We start from the raw sequence: 16,292 nt of genomic DNA, 5'->3' as shown, positions 1-16,292 counted from the left end.
TAAATATCCAGAAGCCTTCCAAGCAGTGAGATATACGGGCCCTTCTCAGCTTAAGGTTTAATTAGAATTTTCATTTTGTTAGTGTTTAAATGTAGAAGCAAAGATGAGAAAACCCACTGCCATCTCCTTAAAATACACAAGATGCTACAGTTCATTTCTGCAAGAGATAGTATTCTAATTCAAAAAGCACTACAAACATAATGTAAAAGAAAAGACCTTTGAGGTGGAAGGGGGTAAGGTCCCTATCACCAAGCAAGTTAAATGGCTATTCATCTTTATTGTTGTGACTCACTTGAAAGCTTTTTTTTCCTTTTCTTTAATATATACTTTATACAGCAAAGTGTGTGTGCATGAATGCATATTTATAAAGCAAATAGTCAAGGCTGGCACAACAGTCTCAAAATAACAGACAAGAGCCATTCTCCCCTCTTTATAGGTATTTTAAGTGCTAAAGAAAAGAGCTTAGCTTAAAATGTTGTTTACCATATCCAGTATATCATACAGTCTCTGCATCTAAGGGCTGGATATCATTCTTAGCTTCCTAATGAACTCTTCCCCTTTTCTCCCTTCCAAAATGCCAATGACTCAATATCTAGCTGGATGGCAGGTACGAAATTGGTAATTATGGAATTGAACAGCTATTGGGCACAAACAATCATGTATCCATTTATTCACACATCTCTCTGGTATGCTTATGTTTGTGGAAAACACTCATTTATCCTAGAATGTAAATCAGAAGTACATTTCATTATTTCTACTTTCCTCCCTTGCAATTATGGTTCTCTCAGGAAATTACATGATGTATAGTGTAGAATTTTTTCCCTTGTAAAATAACATGTAAGCAATTAATTGATAAATTCTTGACCCACTTGAAGAAGGAATCAGCTTTTAAGTCATACTAAAGTCTTTTAAAAAGGTGCTGTGTGTGTGTGAGATGGAAATGTCAAGTGCTTGCCCTGGCCAAGAGCTGAGTACATTGCAAACATCCTGGTGAGTTTTGGCATGAACTGTGAATCAATAATGAAAGACAAATACTTGAGCCTGCTGGAAGAGCATGCCGTGATATCACCATGAGCTGATCACGGGCCTATGGTGATATCTGGCCATAGAGACTCTCAGTGGTGGAGACCAGGAGGGATGTAGTTCTGTGGTCATCTGACACCACACAGAAGCAGTACACCCAAGCGGAAAATGTCTGCATTGGTGCTGAGCTGCCAGAGAGGACCTCGATGTCAAGATGGGCTGCAGTGTTGCGGTCATCATGCTTGGCTGTGCTGTTCACTGGAGTGATAAGTGGGAGTACAGGGGGCCTCCGTTAACACTATGCGTGTGTGTGTGTGAGTGCGCGCAAAGTTCTCCCTAACATAGCCTCCCTCATTTAGTCATCTTAATGAACTGGGCTTAGCAGTGTGATGGTGTTTGATGCGCAAGTGTTGAAGCGTTCACTTGTAAGTACTGTACGCTGTGTGAGAGCTGGGCACCGTTCTCTAAACTGAAAGGTCTTCCTCAGAGCAATATTTTCCTACAAGAGTTTAAGCACAAGGGAGAAAAAATGGTTTGTTTTTTTTTTTACACGAGTGCCTGAAGGCCCCAATGGCTACATGAATTATGTTAAGAAAAAAGCCAGCACGCACACATGGCTGGGAGCCTCTGGCTCTGAGGACAAATGGTTGGAGACTGGCTACGTTTCAGGTCTCTAGCACCTGGTTTCCTGCCATACTCCTAAGACATGTTAATCACTTTCTCTGTGTGTGTGTGTGTATGTACATGTGTCTGCATGTTCAATTCAAGGCACATGAAATAATGTGAGGGCTGTACAGGCAGTTTCTGAAAACAGTTTCACAGCATGAAACTGATGGATGTGTGATAATGCAGGCCCTGCAAGCAGGGAGGATGAAGAGCACAAGGCTTCCTCAGCTAGTGTTGGAGCTCTCTGTCTGACAGAGAGGGAGACAAACCTGGTCCAATCTTGTCCATGATGTCTACTGTGGAGCTTCCTGAGCCGGTGCTATAGCTCCAGCCCAGGGCCAGAGAAGTGCTAGTTGGCATAGACCCAAAGTCCCGTACCTTGCTAACCACTGAGCAGTGCAGACATCATAGGTCTAGTGCACAAACTGGTTTAGATATCACCAACAATAGCTGGAACTAACAATACTAGGAATGCTTCAAGCACATAGAAGAAAAAAGGAATATTTACTCCAAAATATTATTTAAGCATATAAAACTGAAGAAAGAAGCAATCTAATTACTTTTTTAAAAACATGACAAACTGCTGCACAATGTTACTGACTTGCCATAAACAATGCAGTTGCAAGATGTAGCTCTCCTGCATTCCAGGCCATGGCCAGAAGTGCTTATTTGCATGTTAAAGCAGTGGTTTACCTATCATTACGGAAAAGAAGCATTGTACTTCCCTGTTTTATCCATGCTGTGTTGACTGATTGTGTTCCCAGTAGAAGAGATCATAAGAAGGGAACAAAGGACTCTCAAAACTCCTATGCACCAGACCTCACCATTCTCATAAGAACACCATTGCCAGCAGCAATGTTAGGAAAGCACACTATATTTTAGTAAAAAAAAACCCCTAATAATTACTAATATTTACCAAGACTCTGAAAATTTTATTGGTTTTGTTTTGTTGGTTTTTTTTCTACACAGCAGAGGAAAAGTAAGATCTATTTCTAATTAATATAAAAGCTTTACTTCTGCCTATCCAAAGGCTTTGTATATTCAGAAGTCCGATATTGATTTTTTTGGAGATCATTTGCTGTAAATTATTCATGTGAAACAGTTGACAGTAAATGTAATGAATTGGCACTTATAGGATGCTCAGTACAGTTCTATAATATAAAACCAAATGAAAAAGGATCTACTTTAACATGTTTCTTTTAAGTTAACAGATAATAACCTACCTGGGTCATAGCCAACACAGATAATTTTCTCAATCTGTAGTTATTAAGTCAGTCTTATTACATCATTCAGGTAAAATATAAAAGGAAATTTTTGCTTTTTCAGTGAAAAGTAGCTCTTCAGTTCTCTGGCAGCCAAGATTTAAACTATAATAAATCAAACTTATCTTTAATACAATTCCATTGCTATAATTTAAACTGCATCAAAATTAAGTTTGTCTTTAAAAACCTTTTTGTGACAAGATCTTGCAGGTATCCATATCCTTTTGCTTTAGCCTGCTTCCTGAGAAGCATGCTTCAAAATCATTTTTTTCTCTCACCAGATCTGGGCTTGCGAGCCGATATCACTGCCAGGCTCAACATTATGGGTGATGGCAGCCACAGTGCAGGAGATGGCTGTCTCCCAGCACCTCTTTCATCTTTTGGAAGTGACAGGACAGTGTTAACCCAAGAAAGGAGGCGCATCAAGAATGGGAGCCACTGCAAGATCATGCCAAGCAGGGGCTTCTAGCCCTCCAGCTGGCCCTCCTTTGCAAATTGGAGCACTTATGGCAACTATTCCAAGTTACACAGGACCAGCTCTGTCAGGGCCTGACCTTCAAACAGACCACTTTAAGCCTCGAATAAAACCATGGAACTGTCGCTCTCCATCGCTGTGCACTGGGCTAAAGGAGATTCGCTGGATCAAATTGCCTGTGCTCCTGAGACAGCTTCCTTCAAATAAAGGCCAGGACATCATCTTCTCCCCATGCTCTTTGCCATTAGCACCAGATCCCTGGAGCAAGCTGAGAAAAATTAGGAGATTGAGGTTCTACGGTTCTCAGGAGTGGGGGTTTTTCATAACAAGACACCATGGTGTGTGTCCAGAGCGATGAAGGCATGGGTGGAGCAGCACATGGTGGTGCAGCCTACATTGAGACCTGTGTATTGGCAAGAAAGGCAATGTAGCAAAATTGCATGGCTTTGGCCATACTGCTCAGCGATACCATTCTCTGCCCCAAGCTGTCTGCTGTGTCAGGAAACAGGAATTGTTTGCTAGTGCTACCTGACTTGTGCTAGCAACCATTCTAAAAATACAACAGAATAAACATTTACGTGCTGGGTGCGCGTCATGGTCTTGTTCAATTTACTAGGGTAGCATAGCCTTTCTACTAAACATTACCTTGAATTTTAAACGTGTACTTTATATGCGTACTCCTCTGTGACATAAAACACACAGAGGCCACACATTGATCTGCAAAATGATGGAAAAGCGAACTCCTTTAGAGATATACAAGTCAAAATGCTATGTGAAGGAGTATGGGTTTTCCTACCATTCACGCACATACATAAGAATCTACGTCTGCTAGACAATCTAAATTAGGTTTATGACTCCAGGATGACTAGAACCTTTATTTTCACTCTCTCTCAGTCTGTGTCAAACACAAGCCTTTCTTTCATCTGAATATCATGTTTTCCTCTTCTAGACTAGTAGTTTAGCTTCTATCTTATAACTTAGTTTTCTGCTGTGTTAAGGCCAAACTTATTCAGATGTTTATAAATGCTTTCCTGAGTAAAAATGTGTTCTTGAATTAAGACAGAACAGTGATAAAAACTGAGTCTATAGACATTGAAAACAAACTCAATTTCAGATATTTAAAAAGCATTCTTACATCATAGTTTATATATAGTGTTGGTTGCTTGCTATTGCTATTAGTCAATTAATCCGTAGCTTTGGTCATAGTTTAGCAGATTGTGTCAGGACAGCCACTCCTTTCTTCCAATCAATATGCTAGAAAAGATGGACATCTTTCTTGGAAGGAGATTTGACTTTTTTCCATATGTGTACGAAGCTATAATTTTGTCAAACAGCTTGTTCATAAGGGGATTGTGCCCAGCAGAAAACTAAGATCTCCAGTACAGCACTTTTTTTTCTGACAGTCAGAGGGCCTTTGCTGACTTAGTCCATAATGTTTTAGCTATGCAAAAGCTCCCAATTGAGACACATATTTTATTGTGCAGGGAGTACAATATTTTGTGGATGCTTATTGCCAGAATAAATCAAAAGACATGTCAGACAAATTCATTGTCATTGCAATCACTGGCAGGGTAGGGCCAGTTTCAAGCAAGAGAAATAAAGAATGCAAGCAACTCACATAACTGGCAAGTATGACAAATGGAGACTAGTCAATTCTACATTTTTCTGCCAGAACAATTTCTTTTTTAGAATGCTTATTCATCCCCAGTAATATAAAATGTGTCACAGAATCACTGAGGTTGGAAGGGAGATTTTCTAGTCCAACCCTCTGCTCAGAGCAAGATTGACCTGCTCAAAGGCAGGTTGCTCAGGGCCATGTCCAGTCAGGTTTTGAATAGCTCCAAGGACAGAGACTCCACAACCAGCGTAGGCAACCTGTTCCAGTGTTCAATCACCCTTACAGAAAATACATTTTTTCATTTGTTTAAATGAAATTTCCTATATTTCAGTTTGTGTCCACTGACTCTCATCCTTTCACGGGGGCATCGCTGAGAAGAGTCTGGCTCTGTCGTCTGTACTCACCCCATTAGGTATTTGTACACATCAGTAAGATCCCCCCTGAACCTTTTCTCCAGGCTAAACAGTCTCAGCTCTCAACCTCCCCTTGTATGACAGATGCTCCAATCCCTTAATAAACTTTGTATAATTATGTGGACAAAAATATTTTAAATAATATTATATACACATTTACTCCTTTGGCAAATATGCAGCTGTCATAATTTATAGGTGACAGTATTTTTTCCTTTGTTCTTTAGCACGTTTACCCTGATTCTGCCATAGTTATTTCCAGAAGGGGTTTTTTTATTGTTTCATAAATCATGCTTCTCAAGCTACTTAAAATCCTTTTTTTGTTTGTTTGTTTTGTTGGTTTTTTTTCCCCACAATAGATTCAGTTCCTCATGCTCTGTTAAGCAAGTACATTGGAGTTTCTCCTAGAAAGGTAAAGTCCTGCTTGCTTATTTTTTTGTTGTCCTTGTGCATTGCAGGAAAAATTCAACAATGGAAAGAAACAACAGACTAATCTCTTTTCCTCTAAGAGCTCAAATTTATGCCTGAAGCAATAGGTCTGGTCATCTGCAAAGACTTAGTCATTACTTGTTGAATTCATTATTATTTTAGGCTGGTTTATTTTCATACAAAATGAGTGCTAGTTGCACAAGCACATTTATTAATGGTATGTTGCAAATCTATGCACATATGTAAGAGTACATATTTTCTTATTCTGCCCTCCACTAAATCTCACTTCTTTTTCTTTTAGGTCCTTAAAAAAATCACTGCTATTCCATCTAAACTCAATGGCCAGTCATTGCTAAGCAATGAATTATTTTTAAGCACAAGGTCCTATAAACAAGTGATGGCCAGTGAATACAAAATTCTCTTCCTTATTTTCACATACACGTTGAACTTGATTTAAATCTTATCTTAAAAACTTAATGTACTCTGCAGCTTGTGGTTGACTCTATGTAAAGTGCTTTGTGATGACATGTAGGTGTGATGATATAAAAATAACTGATTTGTATTCTATTTATGGCTGAAATTCTTTCCATAATCCAGTTTACAGCACTGAGAGGTGCAAAGGTAGCTTAATTGTGTTGTTTTATTTTGTTTTTTTCTTTTGGTCAGTTCAAGCCAGAACCAGGGAGCTATTTAAACATAATTTTAATCTTAATTCAGGTTTGAAAATCAAAAGTGAGGTTTCAAATGACAAAAAAAAAAAAAAAAAAGGGGGAAGGGAGCTTTTCATATTTTTGCTGTGTTTGATGCTGAGGTTCCTTGACTAGTGTGTTGAAAATGTTAAGGATCATTATTTTGCATACTGTGCAAAAACGTATATTGCAAAATATTTTCAGCATCCTAAGAAGTTGGCATGATCCTTATGCTATCTTGTCTATGTAAGGAGGGAGTCATGGAGAATGGGAAAATGCTGCCTATATCTTATGATAAACTTTAACATTATTTCCCTAAAATTCAAGTTTAAAGCATTCCTCTAGCATGCATTTATTTCCAAATAGTCATTCATAAGCTTTAACCTCTATAGAACAAAGTTTTTAAGGAACCTCAAGAAACAAAAATTTTAGAACATTCTAACAATTGCCACTGTTCACCCATCTCTCTCTCTCTCTCTCTCTGTCTATCATCTATCTACCTATTCTGGGGATTTTACCCAATCGCTGTCATAATAGCCATGAGTTTCAAAAACTGTCTTTTTAAAATTTAAGAGGTGCCTTGGCTAATGCAATTTGGATACAGATTCAGCCACAGTTCAAGAATTTGCTTTCTTTTAAATTCTTTCAGGAGATATATGAACAAATAGACATTTTAGATCAAATTTTGGTACAGGAATCTGGAGGTTACATTTCAAATGAGCTCCATTTGCATATCTTCAACACTGACCGTGGTAATAAATTACACCTAAAAAGATCATCCTAATTATTTGACAAATTCTTATCAGCATATAAAATAACTATCAACTTAAACCATTATAATAATCAGCTTACATCTTCCAAAGTAACAATTTTGCACAGCTATAACTTTCCATAATCAATACTGATATTTCTTTACTCTTCATCTCAAAATGTTAATCTTTAAAATCCATCAAATTAATTATCATTTTACAAAAGATATTACCTTGAGACTGTCAGATAGTGACCAATTAATATTCCTTAGTATTGCAAAATTGCTTAAGGAGCAGTATACATTAATGAAGATATTAAATCAGTTAGTTATGCATGTGACCCATCCACAGTACTCTGTATATGAAACCTGAATTTATAGGAGATATAACTTTAGCTCGCAACGAACAAATAACACATACATAGAAAAAAATTCATAGATGTAATCTTCCATCTTCCAGATAACTTTCAGATGAGTTATTTGTGTCCATGGATACCAAGTCATTGTGTACAGCATTCACTTTAAGCATTGTGAATAATGTTACCTTTCAAACCTAACCTTCAGTACTTAAATTTCCTCTGTCAGATTTCAGTGATAAACCACATATGGATACAATTAAGGCATGAAACCCAGCATTTAGTCTAATCTCTCGTCTTAGAACGTGATCTATGCAATCTGCTTGATGTAGAACTTCACAGCCAGGACTGTGTTTGTGCTTATGCAACTATTAGTGGCTGATAGTGAAGATTGGGATCAATTTTGTTTTAATGCAATGTATTTAAACGTGTTACACGGTCCAGAAGAGGGCATCTCAGACATTTATTCTACTTTTAGTATCTGAGCATGTAGCAGTCTTCAACAGTGTTCAAAACACTGAGAAATGTTATTGGCAGTATACCACTTTTCCATTTTTGTTTTTAAATAAAAACACTTGCAATTATGAGTCTGCCTTAGCATGCTTTAGCACTAAGGGAAACTTATTAACCATTTCTGGAAATTCTCCTTGTTAAAAAACTTATAAATTCCCATCTCCACTGCATTTTATAAATACCAGGGAAAAAAGCAGTATGTCAGTACACATAGGTACACATATGTGCATTTGTATGAGAAATAAAACAGAACCCTCTTTTCCCACAATCTCACTTTATTTTTTCTCTCTCTTATGCCTTTTTTTTGAAAGGAGTACAAAGCCAACAACAACAAAGAGTAGGAAAGCAAGATGGTCATTTTTAAAATTGGAGATGGCTGTAATTTTCCGCACCAAAGGGTACAGTGGAAAGAAGGTTTGATACTCACTTGTTCAGACTGTTACAGCCCACTCTATTTGCCAACATTTCACACAAAACTGCTAACAGCCATGGAGGGTCAACTCCTTGTTGAAGTTTGGACCCAATTTTTCTGACATATTTTCATGGAAAGATTATTCCAGAAACTTGAAAGTGGCTGAGGAGAAGGCTTTATATAATATTGAGTTGTATAATGTTCAGTAAACAAGATACAAAAGATTTTTTTCTTGTGAAGCTCTATTCCTTTTTGCAAACTCTCCAAGTGTGTAATAAGCCGTGAGGTGGTCTTTAATATGACCGTTGTTAATGTTCTGTTCTATTTGTACCTATTAAAAAAAAAAAATGTTTGAGGAAAACAAGAAATGCTGAATGTTGCCTCAAATGCTCATATTGTCATGTGCCATCACATTCCCTTTATAGTTGTTACTTGTTCCAACTATTACTTTTACTTATTACTGGTAACTACAATAATGTCATTACTACTGAAATATTTTCATTTATAACTTAGTAAAATATAGGGAAGAATTTTAAAATAACATTAATTTTGTAGTGAAACACCCATCTAATTATTCCTGATATGATTTTTATGGTATTATGTCACTTATTGCAAAATAATTTTTAACATGTGTTTTTATTATTGGGAGAATAAATTAATTCTGATATGAGTATTATTTAGAACTACTACATAATAGTAACTAACATGTTAGAAACATCGTATTTTAGTACCACAAAAAAAAAATTTAAATAAATATTTCATAATTCTGTTTAACATTGGCCAGAATTATTGTTATTTCAATATGTTCTCAGTTCCTTTATCATACATAACATAGATGCAGGCTATTAGATTATACACAGTATAGCATGATTAAATCTATTTCCACTTATTTTTACTTCAGGTGTTCTTGTCTTATTTTATTGTTAACATTTTAATGGAATTTCCATACTGCAAACTTATGCAAAATTATCTCAAATCCATCTCTCCTGTTCAGGATACATACAGATATTAATTCAAATGGCCCCTAATCATAAGTGTACAGATTGGGGAGCAGGGAGATAGATGTAATTAATTGACTTAGAAATTCATATAACTCAGTGATGTATAATGAAATTACACAGCAATAAATATGTAAACATCACTTAATTCCATCATAAACTCTGATGTGACAGAAGTAATGATGAATAGTAATGTAGGATGAAGCTTATTCTTGGCAATCAAACTTTTTTATTAGAGAAGTCAACTTTATGTTATTTAAGATGTATATTTCTGTAAGAAATTTACATGGGTTCCTATTAATCAACAATTAAAATTGGAAAGATCCGCTCGAAATCATCCTAAACTAAGTTAAAAATAATATTTTAATGTGGTCTAAGCTTAAATAGATTATTGATAAATGAGTATAAGCATCAGAAGACGACTTCTGATTTTTATTTTAAATTGTGTTCTTATTCAACAAACACCACACAAACCAAAATAAAGCAAAGCCTTAAAATCCTCTCCATACTTGAAATATTTGTCTCTACACTGGAAATACTGAATCCTGTAAGACTGCTAAAACGGTATGGGTCCTTCTTTTAAATTGTAATCAAAAGCCAAAAAAAAAGAGCTGTAGACCAAAGAAACTAATAGTTTTTAAAATTATACAAAAAGATATGCTGGAAAAACATCTGAAAAAATAAAATAATAAGAAGAAAAAGATACAAATTAGGCAATGGTGATTTATGTTTCAGTTAACACATTAATTTTCCTCATAAAGGTTTTATCTTCTGAATTTTGAGAAGACAGTACAAGAACAACTGAAAAGTATAAGCATGCATTAGAGAGTCTATCATAAATGAATTTTAACAACACATTTCTCTGCATGGAGTCCTCTCTGTATCCTTGCAGTCTTTGAAATAAGCAGATGAACTCCAGAGATACTTGCTAGGCTTTTTCCTATGACTTTGTGTTAAACAAAAAAATAACTTTCTATGCCTTGTTTCACATCATGCCTGGACTTGCAGGATGAAAGTATACATTAGCTGAGGTGAGAGTTGTCATAAAGCATACACACAATGGCCTTTTCCCAAATCCTAATGCAGTCCTCACGCACAGCATGACAATTACCGTTAAAAAGAGTCTGCTACATTAGCTATGTAAAGGGAACTGGAAAATTGTATCATTGCAGATACATACTGAAATGGAAAAGAAAAAGATACACATGGGACTGCTTTAGAATTATAAATTGGTATAATTTATCAGAGTTCATCCACAAGATGGAGAAGCCAACAGATGCAGAACTGAAACTCCTGGCATTAGCACAGTATCTGTATTTTCATTCCTGACCCCCTCACACCTTTCAGCAACAAATAAGTGCATTAAATCCAAAGCTCTCAATCTGTGTATTGGAAGGTTCATGTTTTTGAAGGTAGGAATCCTTTATTAAAATTCGAGTTTACTTCAGAAAGGTTTAAGACATGATTATCCTGAACTGTCATAAAAATTGGTTCCACTTGAGAACAGTGAGAAATGATATATAATTAGCAATTATAACAGCAGCACATTTTTCTAAATAATTGGAAGAACTCTGAAATTATACTGACAATAGTTAACCGCCATGAATGCACTAGAGAAAGTAAAGAAAGTGGTGAGATTCACCTGATGAGCTTTCAGTACAGAATTAGATAACCTGAAATGCTTATTTCCAGGTTAAAAGGAAAAATGGCAATAGTGGAATAAACTGCAATTTTAAAATTATAAGTTACTACAGGCAGTATAGTGCACCTTTATTAAGATTGCCAGGCATATCACATTTTCATATTTTATACACAGTCTCTTTAGCATGAAGAAAATTCCAGTTTCTTGAACACTCATATCAGCATTTGAATTTGAAGACTTTAATTACACATCTTTCCCCCCCCTTTGAATTAAAAAAAAATTGGTTAAATTACTGTCACCATGTTATCTTCAACGAGTAACTTTTGGTTACTTCTTAACAAAACTGAGTCTAATACAGGGTCATCTCTTATTTGTCAGTGATTATTTGGTGAAGAAAATGGGTGGGTAATGTTGGTAATAACAAATAAATAAATAAATAAATAAATAAATAAATAAATAAATAAATAAAGTCCTGCCATGACTACTACGATTTGTTCACCTTTTATAAGTTTCTTTTGATCCAGGCCAATTCTGTTATTATTATTATGCTGTCATTCCATTCTGTTTGTGGTTTTTTTTCAGCTCTTCAATGCTCATTCCTCCTTGAACACCTTTTGTACTGTTTCTTGAGGATTTTTTAACTTGTAGCAATTGAGCTCCACTGTTGGTGACTAGCCCACCATCTTTCTAGTATCCTTACAGTAGCTACTTCACATGTGTAGTTCTGGTTCTTCTGGTTTTTGACCCACCTAGCTCTGTCTTTGGACTTGTTTGTAAACTTTGCAGTTATCTGTTGCTAACTATATTCAACCATTTATGTGCAACTCTTTCATGAAAAGTTATCACCTACTTTGCTACTGTGTTATTATTACATCTTCCTCCCTCATGTTAATTCTTTATCTATTGTAATGACCCATCTGACTTTTTTTCCCCCCCTTTTTTCATGTCTTAAAAGTAGGCATGGCAATTGCAATGTGAGTCCAAATTTGTTCCCTTTGAATTTCAGGATCTTTACAATCATGACAGCCTGAAGGCCGTTTTTCTCCAAAATGGACTTACTTCAGTCACAGGATCCTGTGTTTCTGAACACCTACCTATGGCTGAAGGTCTCAAAAACCTGTTTGATGTTATTTTACCTCCATAGTCATCTGTTTTCCACAGTTTATGCAATCCTTCCACTTACATTTTTTTTAAGGTGAGAAAAATAAAACTTGGAATCCTTAAAGATTCTAATTCTTTGACTGCCTCAATGGTTGGCAAAGTAATTCTTGATAATTTGGGAGGAATCTGTCAAATCTATCATGATGGATGAATAGCAGATTCTACTGTATTCACCTTGGTACTTTATTCAGCCTGAGATAAATACCTGCTGCTCTTTCTGCTTTCATATGAGTTGGTCTCATTTCTCCTGTTTCTCCAGGCTGTAGCTGTCTCCCATCATAACTTTCTATGCTCTTGTGGTACTAGCTGCTGTTTTCTTCTTCTTTCTTTTTTATATTTTATTTGCATACCCATCATCTTATACTACCTATTTTTTCTCCATCAGCAAATCATTTTCTGAGCACTCTTCTCCATCATTTTTGATGGTCTCAGAGACACTTTTCTATAAGTTTCTCAAATCTAAACTCCTTCCATTCACACAGCAGCTCAATAGACACCAGGTCTTGATCTAGTGACCCTAAGATCTTTCACTGGGGCACTGTTCAAGATTAAGGAAGAAAAGGTGGCCTCTCATTTTGTCATCATTGCTGTCCCCTCCATTCAGATCCTCTGCAGCTCTGTATCACTATCACTTTATTATTTTTTTTTTTAGTTCCAACTCTGAAGAAAAAATTAAAAAGTCTAGTTCTTTCTCTCAGATACCACAGGATATAGGATATAAGATATGAGAAGATATATGAGAGGGGAAAGAAAGATGCTGATACAAGCTGAGGAGAAAAAGAAGATAAGCAGAATCTGTGTCTGCCACAGCACTTGAATCAATAGGAACTAACAGAAATAGGAGATTATCTGACAGAGTTCTGTATGATTCATTCATAGTTTTCCTGTTTTGGTTTGAATAAGATAGATGGAGTATGATACCGTTCATTATTTTGTATTTATTAAAACAAGGAAAGTGGATGAAGAAGGTTGTAAATTGACTCTTTAAAAATTAAATCAGAATTAAAATTGCCTCAAGTAATTTGTATTCTCATTTACCTTTGGTCAATTGACGTCATTGGATCTATGTTGATTTACATTGTTTGAGAACTTTGTCTATGCTTGGTTTATGGCATTATTTAAATAGCGTACAAATCATGTCAGATAGGGAAGCCAAGAACTTGAAATGCTTGATGGGCTATCCTGGAATATTTATTGCTGCTAATGAATAGTTATCACCACTTCCAAAATCACATGCAAGGTAATTTCCCTTCAAACACGTATTAAGTCTGTTTCCATTTTCTTATGAAGATTTATTTTTGAGAAATATTAGAAACTAATATAATAGAGATATAGTTTCCAATGAAGTTCAAAGGAATTTCAACTTGTGTGAAAAGTTTGGAGAATTCTATAAAAACCCCTTATTCTAGGAAAAAGTTTTGTGGGGGGTTTTTGTGGGTTTGGGGGGAGGGTGTTTGTTTGAGTTTGGCTTTTGGTTTGGTTTGGTTTTCAGCTGGGATTCAAAAGGCCAACAAAAAATTCCAGGAAGTTTCATGTTATCTTCCCTTCACCTGTATATCTTTTCACAGTGATATATCCCTAACAGTAGCATTGTGTTGCCACTCACTTTATACTGAATATTGAGATACATTCTTTGACAGGCACAAAGTATCATAGAATCGTAGTATATCCTGAGTTGGAAGGGACCCCAAAGGATTATCAAGTCCAACTCCTGGCTCCACACAGGACCAGCCGAATCAGAGCATATGATTCGTTATGCAGACGAGAGAGCGTTATCCAGACGCTTCTTGAACTCTGTCAAGCTCGGTGCTGTGACCACTTCCCTGGGGAGCCTGTTCCAGTGCCCAACCACCTCCCCCATCACAGCTTCATTCTGTTCCCTTGGGTTCTGTCACTGGTCACCAGAGGGAGGAGATCAGCACCTGCCCCTCCACTCCCCCTCGTGAGGAAGCTGTAGGCCACAATGAGGTCTCCCCTCAGTCTCCTCTTCTCTAGGCTGAACAAGCCAAAGGACTTCAGCCTCTCCTCATACGTCTTCCCCTCTAGACCCTTCACTATCTTTGCTGCCCTCCTTTGGACACTCTCCAATAGTTTTAGGTCCTTTTTGTACAGTGGTGCCCAAAACTGCACGCCGTACTCGAGGTGAGGCCGCACCAGAGCAGAGTGGGACAATCACTTCCCTCGACCGGCTAGCAATGCCATGCTTGATGCACCGCAGGATGCAGTTGGCCTTCCTGGCAGCCTGGGCACACCGTTGACTCATGTTCAACTTGCTGTCGACCAAGATCCCCAAGTTCCTTTCAGCATGGCTGTCTCCAGCATCTCATTGCCCAGTCTGTATGTATAGCCAGGGTTGCCCCTTCCCAGGTGCAGAATCCAGCACTTGCCCTTGTTAAACCTCATGTGGTTGGTGATTGCCCAGTTCTCGAATCTATCCAGATCTCTCTGCAAGGCCTCTCCACCCTCAACAGCATCAACAGCTCCTCCCAATTTGGTGCCATCCGCAAACTTGCTCACAACACCTTCTAGTCCTACATCCAAGTCATTTATGAAAACATTAAAAAAGAACTGGCCCTAAAATTGAGCCCTGGAGAACTCCACCAGTGACGGGCTGCCAGCCTGATGTAACCCTGTTTACCATAATTCTTCAGGCCAGACCTGTCAGCCAGTTGCTCACCCATCGCACTATGTTTTTGTCAAACTGTATGCTGGACATTTTGTCCAGAAGAATACTGTGAGAGGCAGTATCGAAAGCTTTACTGAAATCTAAAACAATGACATCAACTGGCTTGCCTTGGTGAACTAGATGGGTGACCTTGTCGTAAAAGGAAACTAAGTTTGTTAGACAGGCCCTTCCTCTCATGAACCCATGTTGGCTGTGACCAATGACTGTGTTGTCCTTCAGGTGTTTTTCGATAAATCCCAGCATAATTTTCTCTGTAATTTTACCAGGTACTGAAGTGAGACTGACAGGCCTGTAATTACCAGGGTCTTCTTTCTTGCCCTTCTTGAAGATTGGAACAACGCTTGCCAGCTTCCGGTCAACTGGGACCTCTCCAGATTCCCAAGACTGTTGAAAAATAATTGAGAGAGATCTCACAATGACATCAGCCAGCTCTCTGAGCACCCTGGGATGAATCCCATCTGGGCCCATGGACTTTTATGCATCCAGGTGGAGCAGCAATTTCTGCACAGTTTCAGGATCAGCTGGGAGTTTATCGTTACCACAGTCACGGTCCTCCAACTCGGGGCATCTGGGGTCCCGGAGCCTGTCATCAGTGTTGAAGACAGAGGCAAAGAAGGCATTAAACATCTCTGCTTTATCTATGTCCCTGTTTGTAAGGTGACCGTTCTCATCGAGTAACAAGCCAATATGCTCTCTGGTCCTCTTTTTGTTATTAACGTACTTTAAAAAGCCTTTTTTATTGTCCCCGCATTACTGGCCAGTTTCAGCTCTAACTGAGCTTTGGCCTATTGGCATCTACAGAGATACCAATATATATTATGCCAGCATACCAGTTTCCCTTTAATAAACCCAGGTGAACCCTAACTGGCTCTGAAAAAAAACCTGTCAAGTTTTTTTCACAGTGTTCACTTCAGCTCTGTTAGCTACAGCAGAAGGACAGACTTGCTGTGGAAAGGGCTGATCCTGCCCTGAAGCTGGTCAGTCTCCCCAGGACTGGGGTTACAGGAAACACAGTGCAGAAACACCAAAGTGCCATTGCAAGTGCCAATTTGTGCCTTACACATCTTGTGCTAAGCCAGAGCTAATAAGGTGTTATCGAATCATGCTGACTCTGTTTTGCCAGTGTCTCTGTACTTCTGGCCTTGATGTGTCCTCTAGTATCTATATTGTCTTTAGAAGTGAGGCATCAGAGGTTCAGGTAGTG

The sequence above is a fragment of the Balearica regulorum genome, chromosome 4 (assembly GCF_011004875.1).
Source record: "Balearica regulorum gibbericeps isolate bBalReg1 chromosome 4, bBalReg1.pri, whole genome shotgun sequence".
Taxonomy (NCBI): domain Eukaryota; kingdom Metazoa; phylum Chordata; class Aves; order Gruiformes; family Gruidae; genus Balearica; species Balearica regulorum.
Note: the sequence above shows the minus strand (reverse complement) of the source record.